This window comes from Phocoena phocoena, chromosome 20 (assembly GCF_963924675.1).
Source record: "Phocoena phocoena chromosome 20, mPhoPho1.1, whole genome shotgun sequence".
Classification (NCBI taxonomy): Eukaryota; Metazoa; Chordata; class Mammalia; order Artiodactyla; family Phocoenidae; genus Phocoena; species Phocoena phocoena.
This window is the reverse complement of record NC_089238.1, coordinates 41,159,720-41,172,404: the sequence shown is the minus strand read 5'-3', so window position 1 is coordinate 41,172,404 and position 12,685 is coordinate 41,159,720. Positions and strand designations below refer to the sequence as shown.

At 36.8% G+C, this 12,685-nt stretch overlaps 1 protein-coding gene and 1 non-coding gene across 3 annotated transcripts in view; both read right to left on the bottom strand.

Moving 5' to 3' along the window:
• Window positions 1–12,685, bottom strand: part of NFATC3 (nuclear factor of activated T cells 3) — a 125,746-nt gene that overhangs the window by 61,090 nt on the left and 51,971 nt on the right. The gene's annotated exons all lie outside the window — the stretch shown is intronic.
• Window positions 7,048–7,119, bottom strand: TRNAA-UGC (transfer RNA alanine (anticodon UGC)). The gene has a single exon. It is a non-coding gene; the product is annotated as a tRNA-Ala (tRNA).

Sequence of the window (12,685 nt, the reverse complement as noted above, 5' to 3'; positions counted from 1 at the left end):
TGCTGAATTGGACAGTGTAGCTCTAAACCCTTTCCTCTGCTTAATACTTTCACTTCCTTAGTATTTAGCTTTTCCCTGGCTAATGTTTATTAATTAGCTAGGAACTTCACTCAAATAAGCAGTGCCTGATTCAACCCCTTCATCTGGGTTTTAGGTCCCTATTTGCTGTCAGAGAGATCTGAATTTCCCCCATTAAGGCTTTACCATACTTTTGTTATTATCTTGTTTGCAAACTTCACTGAACTAGAAATTTCATGAGAGTAGGAAACATGTCTGATTCCACTCCCCCTCTTGAATCCCCAGCTACAGTAACAAACTACCCTGAGTGTATTACATATTTGCAGACCATATTAATGAATAAGATTATTTACTTTGAATAAAAGTAAAAGTTAGTTTATTAGTTGGCTAGAAAGTAGGTGGTATTTTTCAACAGCTTCGTAGTTTGAGTTTTTAAAATTTCAAGAAATATATACTTCAGAAACTTCTTGGCTCTCACCATATAATTATATTGAGAACATCTGAAATCCTCCTTTGGGGAGTATCAGAAAGATTTCTAGAACTTGTGCTTAAGTGCTCTTTCTCTTTTCATTTTGATACAACACTGGCCAATGGAATGCTAACACAGCTCTTTAAAATGACAGCAATCAACCCAGATGAATTCTAAGATGCCAATGTAGATATCTTATTCTGCTGCATTTTCTCCATCAGGGTTCACAGAACATTGATCAAGCTGCTAAAAGAAGCCTAAGTAATAATAGCAAATAATATTTACTGAACATTTACTATGTTCTTTACATGCAATGTTTCATTTCATCCCCACATCAGCTCTTAGGTAGGTGATATTATTCTCATTCTACAAAAAAGGAATTGGAGGTAGTTCCCTCCATAATTAACTTCTATCACATCGTATTCTAATTTCCAATATAGCTCTTAATACATTCTAGTATTATTTTGTTTATTTGCTTATTGTCTCTGCTCAGTATAATGCAAGAAAGACCCATAAGGGCAGGGACCTTTTCTGTCTTATTTATCTCTGGATCCCCAGCATCTACAATATTGCCTATAATGTAGTGAGCAATCAAAAAATATTTATTGAATGAGTGAAAGGATAGGTGAATGAATAAACTAAGCAATGAATGATTCAATAAAAGGTCTAAAAAAGTTAAACTGCTTGGCCAAAGATACAGTACAGCTCAGGATTCAAACCCAAGCAGTATGACTGCAGAGCCCATACCAGTCATTGAGCTACTACTATTGACTCCTGAATGTACTTAAAGACCAACACCGTATAGCAAATGTGGACGAGAAGACAAGCTGACCACCAAAGATTTACGTATAGAACTGTATAGTGTATACCTTTCCTAGTCCTCTTGCAAATGAGTAGGGCCACTCATTTGCAAGTGATTACTACTGGACAGTGAGTAGTAATAATTGGTAGTAATTTCCAGGTTCATGTATCTTATGTGCCTTTCCTATACTTTCTTCCCTTTTCCCAGGGACCATGGAGGCTGTGTGCTGAACATGATTGTATCAAAAAATAGACCTTGTATTCAAAAGTGACAATACAAAAGAAAATAAACTTTTCTGTCACAAACCAATAAGAACTAGAGATTATTAGTCATAGTAGTTAGCCTACCACAATTAATCTAAAAGAGCTTAAACTAAAATGATGGTAAACAAGGTCCAAGATTTTTATCAGGAGCTCCAAACGTTGTAGAAACAGCACTTGTCTTTAAATCAAACACCAGGATTTCTAAAAAGGCTTATTCAGAGAATTAAAAGAGATAATGTGAAAGTACTTTATAAAATGAAAAGCACATGAAATTATAAGATAACTATAAGAGGCAACATGGTACAATGAAAGTGGAACAGCAGAGTCAAAAGACCTGGGTTTAAGATCTCTACCAATTACATTAAGTGTAATATTAAATCATCTGTACAATGTACCTGCCTTGCCCTTTTCAAAAAACTTTAGCAAATATTAAATATAAACTCTGAGAAAACATTTTGTAAACTACAAAGAACTACAAAAAAAATCAAATTTTGCAATTAGCAACAGAACAAATATGCAAAATGTCACTAAATTAGGCAATTTAAGAGCATATTGGTGTCTAGCATTTTTTGGATAAATGTCAACATTAAACTAAATTCTTTTAAAATTATTTGTTCTATAACCTAAACATTATTCTAAAAGATATGGAGACTCTATACTATGTTAAACCATCTAAAACAAAATTCAGAAAGTTAAGACCTGCAAGTCTCTTTGAATCCTAGGCCTGAAAATGTGTATTTTCATTAGAGAACTCCAATAAAAGTTATTGACTTTAATTAAACAGACAATTTTCCTAATTTGGATAAGAAAAATAATCTGATTAAGTACTCACTATACACTATGTTAACTTTATTAAAGATTAATTTCCTGACAAGTAAACAAGTTAGTTTCATTTTAAATTAAACTGCATCATTCTATTTACAATAGCCAGGACATGGAAGCAACCTAAGTGACCATCGACAGATGAATGGATAAAGAAGATGTGGCACATATATACAATGGAATATTACTCAGCCATAAAAAGAAACGAAACTGAGTTATTTGTAGTGAGGTGGATGGACCTAGAGTCTGTCATACAGAGTGAAGTAAGTCAGAAAGAGAAAAACAAATACCGTATGCTAACATATATATATGGAATCTAAAAAAAAAAAAGGTTCTGAAGAACCTAGGGGCAGGACAGGTATAAAGCCACAGACATAGAGAATGGACTTGGACTTGAGGACACGGGGAGGGGGAAGGGTAAGCTGGGACGAAGTGAGAGAGTGGCATGGATATATATACACACTACCAAATGTAAAACAGATAGCTAGTGGGAAGCAGCTGCATAGCACAGGGAGATCAGCTCGGTGCTTTGTGACCACCTAGATGGGTGGGATAGGGAGTGTGGGAGGGAGATGCAAGAGGGAGGGGATATGGGGATATATGTATATGTATAGCTGATTCACTTTGTTATACAGCAGAAACACACCATTGTAAAGCAATTATACTCCAATAAAGATGTTAAAAAAAATAAAAATTAAAAATAATTTAAACTGCATCTATTTCTCTATTGTGCTTGTATATTCTTAAGGCACTACAGAAATTTTTTACCCCCACCACACAAAAACATTGTGGAGTATGTAAAACCCAAAAAACCCCCTAGGAAGTTGGAAGAAGTTTCTTAACAGTGCTCTATAATTCTACAGTCCCTAACCATGAAGTATAAAAAGAAATAAGATTATATATATTTTTCATCTATCAGCCCAATTTGATAATAAAAGGACATTCAGTTTCTACTTTGTACTCTCCATCTATAAATTCATCAGATTACAGAAAATACAAGGAAGAAGTAGACAATGCCTGTATGGTTCAGTTTTTAAAAATTTTTTTTTGGCTGCGTTTGGTCCTCTTTGCTGCACACGGGATTTCTCTGGTTGTGGTGAGCAGGGGCTACTCTTTGTTGTGGTGCGTGGGTTTCTCATTGCAGTGGCTTCTCTTGTTGTGGAGCATGGGCTCTAGGCACATGGGCTTCAGGAGTTGTGGCACATGGGCTTAGTTGCTCCGCAGCATGTGGGATCACCCCAGACCAGGGATTGAACCCGTGTCCCCTGCACTGGCAGGCGGATTCTTAACCACTGCGCCACAAGGCAAGTCCCCCAGGGGATTTATAGTAGTGACACCCACACCTCAGTTTTCTTTTTCCCCTTCTAAAAGCCACACATTAAAGACTAGGATATTTAAAAAACAACTGAATATCTGGGGAAAATTAGAAAATAATCACCCATGGCCAGGGAAAGGCTCAAAAAAGACCAGAGAAGACCTTAAGTTTATACCTCAGGCTGATCCCTGGCAAAAAAAAAAAAAAAAAAAAAAACCAACAAAAAAACCAGCTTACGACAATAAAAAAGACAAAAACAAAAAAGAGCAAGCCCTGTGGAAGGGGGAGAATCTGATTTCTAGTTGTGAACAAAACTTTACAACTTAAGGAAGTAGAAAAAGAACAAACTAAACCTAAAGCCAGCAGAAGAAAGTAATAAACATTAGAGCAGAGGTAAATGAAACAGGAAACAGAAAAATACAGAAAAATCAATGAAACCAAAAGTTCGTTCTTTAAAAAGATCAAAATTGACAAACTTTTAGCTCAACAGACTAAGAAAAAAGGAGAAAATACCTGAATTACTAAAATTAGAAACGACACTACCAATTCTACAGAAATAAAAAGGATTAGGGCTTCCCTGGTGGCGCAGTGGTTAAGAATCTGCCTGCTAATGCAGGGGACACAGGTTCGAGCCCTGGTCTGGGAGGATCCCATGTGCTGCAGAGCAATTAAGCCTGTGCACCACAACTACTAAGCCTGAGCTCTAGAGCCCGCAAGCCCAACTACTGAAGCCCGTGCACCTAGAGCCCGTGCTCTGAAACAAGAGAAGCCACTGCAATGAGAAGCCCACGCTCTCTGCAACTAGAGAAAGCCCATGCACAACGAAGACCCAACGCAGCCAAAAAAATAAAATTAATTAATTAATTATTTTAAAGAAAGGATTATAAGAGAGTACTATGAACAACTGTATACCAGCAAACTGGATAACCTACATGAAGTGGACAAATTCCTAGAAACACAAACCCTTAAAACTAAACCACAAAGAAACAGACAATCTGAATATTCCTTTAACTAGTAAGAAGATGGAACCGGTAATTAGAAATCTCCTCACAGGGGCTTCCGTCGTGGCACAGTGGTTAAGAATACGCCTGCCAATACGGGGACATGGGTTTGAGCCTGGTCTGGGAGGATCCCACATGCTTCGGAGCAACTAAGCCCATGTGCCACAACTACTGAGCCCTGGTGCCTAGAGCCCGTGCTCCGCAACAAGGGAAGCCACCACAATGAGAAGCCCACGCACCACACCAAAGAGTAACCCCCACTCGCTGCAACTAAAGAAAGCCTGCGCGCAGAAACGAAGACCCAATACAGCAAAAAAAAAAAAAAAAAAAAAAATTTCCTGACAAAGCAAAGCCCTGGACCCAGTGAATTCAACCAAACATTTAAAGAAGAACTAATACCGATCTTCTTCAAACCTTCAAATAAATTGAAGAGGAGGGAACACTTCCTAACTCATTCCATGGAGTCAGCATTACCCTGATATCAAAGCCAGACAAAGACAATACAAGAAAACTACAGACCAATATCCCTTATGAGCACTGATGAAAAATCCTCAACAAAATACTGGCAAACCAAATTCTGCAGCATATTTGAAGAATTATACACCATGACCAAGTGGGATTTATTCCCAGAATGCAAGAATGGTTCAACACATGAATATCAATCAATGTAATAAACCAACATTAACATAATGAAGGGGAAAAAAAAAATCACATGATTATCTCAACTGGTTCAGAAAAAGCATTTGGCAAAATTCAATACCCTTTCATGATAAAAACACTCAATAAGGTAGGAATAGAAGGAAAATATCTCAAAATAATAAAAGCCATATATGAAAAACCCATTTGGGACTTCCCTGGTGGTCCAATGGGTAAGACTCCATGCTCCCAATGCAGGAGGCTCAGGTTCAATCTCTGGTCGAGGAATTAGATCCCACATGCATGCCGCAACTATGAGTTCGCATGCAGCAACTAAGAAGTCCACATGCCACAACTAAAAACATGTGGCAATGAAGATCCCACGTGCCACAACTAAGACCTGGTGAAGGAGGGAGGGAGGGAGGATAGGAGGAAGGGAGGAAGGGAGGGAGGGAGGGAGGGAGGGAGGAAGGAAGCCCCACAGCAAACATCATACTCAAAAAAACTGAAAGTTTTTCCTCTACGATCAGGAACAAGTAATGATGCTTGCTTTCACCACTTCTTTTCAACACAGTACTGGAAGTTCTAGCCAGAGCAATTAGGCAAGAAAAAGAAATAAAAGGTATCTAAATTGGAAAGGAAGAAGCAAAATTATCTGTTCTTAGATGATATAATCTTATATATAGAAAACCCTGGGCTTCCCTTGTGGCACAGTGGTTAAAAATCTGCCTACCAATGTAAGGGACACAGGTTCGAGCCCTGGCCCGGGAAGATCCCACATGCCGTGGAGCAACTAAGCCCGTGCGCCACAACTACTGAGCCTGAGCTCTACAGCCCACAAGCCACAACTACTGAGCCCACGTGCCACAACTACTGAAGTCTGTGCACCAGAGCCTGTGCTCCACAACAAGAGAAAGCTACAACAATGAGAAGCCCACGCAGCACGATGAAGAGTACCCCCACTCACCACAACTAGAGAAAGCCCGTGCACAGCAACGAAGACCCAACACAGCTAAAAATTAATTAATTAATTTAAAAAACAAAGGAAACCCTAATGATTCTACCAAAACAAAAACAAAAACCGCTAGAGATAATAAATGAATTCAACAAAGTAGCAGGACACAAAGTCAACACATGAAAATCAGTTGCATTTCTACACACAAACAGTGAACAACCTGAAAAGGAAATTATGAAAACAATTCCATTTACAATAGCATCAAGAAGAATAAAATACCTAGGAATTAACTCAATCAAAGGGGTTACAGTTTTACACAATGAAAACTATACAACATTGCTGAAAAAAATTAAAGAAGACAGGAATAAATGGAAAAACATCCCATGTTCATGGACTGGAAGATTTATTATTGTTAACATGTCAATACTACCTAAAGCAATCTACAGATTCAATGCAGTCTGCATAAAAATCTCAAAGACATTTTTTGAGGAATAGAAAAATCCATCCTAAAAGTCATATGGAATCTCAAGGGACGCTGAATAGCCAAGACAATCTTCAAAAAAAAGAACAAAACTGAAGACCCATGCTTTCAGATTTCAAAGCTTACTACAAAGCTACCGCAATCAAAACACTGTGGAACTAGCACAGACAGACACAGAGACAATTGGGACAGAATAGAGAGCCTAGAAATAAACCCTTGCACATATGGTCAAATGTTTTTGTTTTGTTTTGTTTTGGTTTTGACTGTACCACACAGGGATCTTAGTTCCCTGGTCAGGGATTGAACCTGGGCCCTGGCAGTGCAAGTGCCAAGTCCTAACCACTGGACTGCCAGGGATGATTTTTAACAACGTTAAGACTATTCAATGAGGAGAGGAGAGTCTTTTCAACAAATGATGCTGAGAAAACTGGGTAACTACATGCAAAAGAATAAGGCTAGACCCTTACCTAACACCATATACAAAAATTAACTCAAATGGAGAAAAGACCTAAATGTATGATTTTAACTATAAAACTCTTAGATAATCTTTTTTTTTTTGGGCCACCGCCGTGAGGCTCGTGGGATCTTAGTTCCTTCATCAGGGACTGAACCCAGGCCCCCTGCAGTGAAAGGGCTGAGTACTAACCATTGGATAATCTTAATCAAAATCCCAGCAGGTTTTTTTTTAAATTTTGGGGGTGTGGTGGGTAGAGATTGACAAGCTGACTCTACAATTCATACAGAAATGCAAAGGACCTAGAATAACCAATACAATCCTAAAAAAAGACCCACACTATCAAATATCAAGATTTACTATAAAGAAATTGTAATTAATGCAATGTAGTAATGGTACTAAGACAGAACAAATAGTCCAATGGCACAGAATGAAGAGTTAGGGAAGAGAGCCACAGATATACGGCTGGGCACCTGATTTATGACAAAGGCACCAATGTCGTAGAGTAGAAAAATGATGGGCTTTTCAATAATGGTACTGGATCAACTTCTATCCATAAGAAAACAAAATGTATCTTAATCTTTACCTTTAATTCATATACAAAAATTAATTTGAGATAGATCACAGACCTATATGTAAAAGGTAAAGTAATAAAGCTTCCAGAATAAAACACAGGAAACTATCTTCATAACCTTGGAGCAAGCAAAGATTCTTCAAAAGGTATGAAAGCACTTTCCATGGAAAACAAGACTGATAATTTGGAGTTCATTAAAAACTTCCATTTATCAAAAGACACAATTAAGAAAGTGAAAAAGCAAGCAACAGACTAGGAAAAGAAATGTCATTTGCCATACATATATCTGACAAAGGACTTATATTCAAATATTAAAAACTCCTACAAATCAATAAGAAAAAGAGACAATTTAAAAATTGGTCAAGAGATGTGAACAGACACTTCACAAAAAGGACAGCCAAATGTCTGATAAAAATATGAAAAGATGTTCAACATCACTGGTTATCAAGAAACAACAATTTAAAAAAAAAAAAAGAAAGAAACAACAATTTAAAACCAGTGTGATACCTCCACATCCCTGTCAGAATGGTTAAAATTAAAAGACAAGAACCAAGTGCTGGTATTATTGGTGAGGATGTAGAGTACCTGGAACTTTCATATATGGCTGGTCAGAAGTAAAAACTGGTACAGCTCCTTTGAAAAACCAGCAATTGCACTCTGAGACATATAAACATATACCAAAAACATGTGAATGCTTCGTCCATCAAAAGATATGTGTGAAAAAAAGCATACAACAGCTTTACTCATGATATATGAAAACTGGACACAAACCAAGTGTCAATGAACAGAACGACAGATAAAGAAATTGTAGTAAATTCATACGATGGAATATTATACAGCAATTTTTTTCAAACTACAAAAAAACTCAAACTGGATGAATTTCACGCTCCTGTGTTGAATAAATGAAGCTAGACAGAAAACAGAACATTTTGTATGAGTCCATTTATTAGCAACTCATGAATAAAAAAACTAATCAATGATAATAAATGGTCAGAAGCACAGTTACCTTTGGTTGGAAGATATAAACTGGGAAGGGCACAAGGGAGTCTTCTGGGGTGCTTAAAACATTCTATATCTTAACCTGTTTGTAGTTTTACGTGTGCGTGAGTATGTGTGTGCGTGTGTCTGTGTGTGTATGAAAAATTCATTGAGCTATACATGTTAATATTTGTGTACTTTAATGATGCATTCCCATACAGCAGTAAAACATTTTTTAAAAGTCTGCACATACAGAAAAAAATCAAGGCATTTTTCCCAGGCTTGAGAACCAAGCACACCACTCTTATGTGTAATGGTCAGATTGGTCTGGAATGGCAATTGGTGTCATCCTCTTTCTCTTTCTGAATATTAAAAAATTCTCAGAACATCCAGTCCCTACCATCAGTAAACTTACACAAGCCTCTTAGATAGCCTCATCCACCAGAGGGCAGACAGCAGAAGCAAGAAGAACTACAATCACGCGGCCTGTGGAACAAAAACCACATTCACAGAAAGATAGACAAGATGAAAAGGCAGAGGGCTATGTACCAGATGAAGGAACAAGATAAAACCCCAGAAAAACAACTAAATGAAGTAGAGATAGGCAACCTTCCAGAAAAAGATTTCAGAAGAATGATAGTGAAGATGATCCAGGACCTCGGAAAAAGAATGGAGGCAAAGATTGAGAAGATGCAAGAAATGTTTAACAAAGACCTAGAAGAATTAAAGAACAAACAAACAGAGATGAACAATACAATAACTGAAATGAAAACTACACTAGAAGGAATCAATAGCAGAATAACTGAGGCAGAAGAATGGATAAGTGACCTGGAGGACAGAATGGTGGAATTCATTGCTGTGGAACAGAATAAAGAAAAGAATGAAAAAAAATGAAGACAGCCTAAGAGACCTATGGGACAACATTAAACGCAACATTTGCATTACAAGGGTCCCAGAAGGAGGACAGAAAGAGAAAGGACCAGAGAAAATATCTGAAGAGATTATAGTTAAAAACTTCCCTAACATGGGAAATGAAATAGCCACCCAAGTTCAGGAAGCACAGAGGGTCTCATACAGGATAAACCCAAGGAGAAACACGCCGAGACACACAGTAATCAAATTGGCAAAAATTAAAGACAAAGAAAAGTTATTGAAAGCAGCAAGGGAAAAATGACAAATAACAGATATGGGAACTCCCATAAGGTTAACAGCTGATTTCTCAGCAGAAACTCTACAAGCCAGAAGGGAATGGCATGATATAGCTAAAGTGATGAAAGGGAAGAACCTACAACCAAGATTACTCTACCCAGCAAGGATCTCATTCAGATTTGATGGAGAAATCAGAAGCTTTACAGACAAGCAAAAGATAACAGAATTCAGCACCACCAAAACAGCTCTACAACTAATGGTGAAGGAACTTCTCTAAGTGGGAAACACAAGAGAAGAAAAGGACCTACAAAAACAAACCCAAAACAATTAAGAAAATGGTCATAGGAAAATGCATATCGATAATTACCTTAAATGTGAATGGACTAAATGTTCCAACCAAAAGACACAGGCTTGCTGAATGGATACAAAAACAAGACCCATCTATATGCTGTCTACAAGAGACCCACTTCAGACCTAGGGACACATTCAGACCAAAAGTGAGGGGATGGAAAAAGATATTCCATGCAAATGGAAATCAAAAGAAAGCCGGAGTAGCAATACTCATATCAGATAAAACAGACTTTAAAATAAAGAATGTTACAAGAGACAAGGAAGGACACTACATAATGATGAAGGGATCAATCCAAGAAGATATAACAATTATAAATATATATGCACTCAACACAGGAGCACCTCAATACATAAGGCAACTGCTAAAAGCTATAAAAGAGGAAATCAACAGTAACACAATAATAGTGGCAGACTTTAACACCTCACTTACACCAATGGACAGATCATACAAAATGAAAATAAATAAAAAAACAGAAGCTTTAAATGACACAATAGACCAGATAGATTTCATTGATATTTATAGGACATTCCATCCAAAAACAGCAGATTACACTTTCTTCTCAAGTGTGCACAGAACATTCTCCAGGATAGATCACATCTTGGGTCACAAATCAGGCCTCAGTAAATTTAAGAAACTTGAAATCATATCAAGCATCTTTTCTGACCACAACACTATGAGATTAGAAATGAATTACAGGGAAAAAAACGTAAAAGAATACAAACACAAGGAGGCTAAACAATACGTTACTAAGTAACAAAGAAATCACTGAAGAAATCAAGAGGAAATCAAAAAATACCTAGAGACAAATGACAATGAAAACACGATGGTCCAAAACCTATGGGATGCAGCAAAAGCAGTTCTAAGAGGGAAGTTTATAGCTATACAAGCCTACCTCAAGAAACAAGAAAAATCTCAAATAAACAATCTAACCTTACACCTAAAGGAACTAGAGAAAGAAGAACAAACAAAACCCAAAGTTAGCAGAAGGAAAGAAATCATAAAGATCAGAGCAGAAATAAATGAAATAGAAACAAAGAAAACAATAGCAAATATCAATAAAACGAAAAGCTGGTTCTTTAGAAGATAAACAAAATTGATACACCATTAGCCAGAATCATCAAGAAAAAGAGGGAGAGGACTCAAATCAATAAAATTAGATAAGAAAAAGGAGAAGTTACAACAGACACTGCAGAAATACAAAGCATCTTAAGAGACTACTACAAGCAACTCTATGCCAATAAAATGGACAACCTGGAAGAAATAGACAAATTCTTAGAAAGGTATAATCTTGCAAGACTGAACCAGGAAGAAACAGAAAATATGAACAGACCAATCACAGGTAATGAAATTGAAACTGTGATGAAAACTCTTCCAACAAACAAAAGTCCAGGACCAGATGGACTCACAGGTGAATTCTATCAAACATTTAGAGAAGAGCTAACACTAATCCTTCTCAAACTCTTCCAAAGAATTGCAGAGGAAGGAACACTCCCAAATCATTCTATGAGACCACCATCACCCTGATATCAAAACCAGACAAAGATACTACAAAAAAAGAAAATTACAGACCAGTATCACTGATGAATATAGATGCAAAAATCCTCAACAAAATACTAGCAAACAGAATCCAACAACACATTAAAAGGATCATACACCATGATCAAGTGGGATTTATCCCAGGGATGAAGGATTCTTCAATAAACGTAAATCAATCAATGCGATACACCATATTAACAAACTGAAGAATAAAAACCATATGATCATCTCAATAGATGCAGAAAAAAGCTTTCGACAAAATTCAACACCCATTTATGATAAAAACTCTCCAGAAAGCAGGCAAAGAGGGAACCTACCTCAACATGATAAAGGCCATATACGACAAACCCACAGCAAACATCATTCTCAATGGTGAAAAACTGAAAGCACTTCCTTAAGATCAGGAACAAGACAAGGATGTCCACTCTCACCACTATTATTCAGCATAGTTTTGGAAGTTCTAGCCACGGCAATCAGAGAAGAAAAAGAAATAAAAGGAATACAAATTGGAAAAGAAGAAGTAAAACTGTCACTGTTTGCAGATGACATGATACATGTATCATGATACATGATACTATACATACAGAATCCTAAAGATGCTACCCGAAAACTACTAGAGCTAATCAATGAATCTGGTAAAGTTGCAGGATACAAAATTAATGCACAGAAATCTCTTGAATTCCTATACACTAATGATGAAAAATTTGAAAGAGAAATTAAGGAAACACTCCCATTTACCATTGCAACAAAAAGAATAAAATACCTAGGAATAAACCTACCTAGGTAGACAAAAGACCTGTATGTTGAAAACTATAAGAAACTGATGAAAGAAATTAAACATGATACCAACAGATGGAGAGATATACCATATTCTTGGATT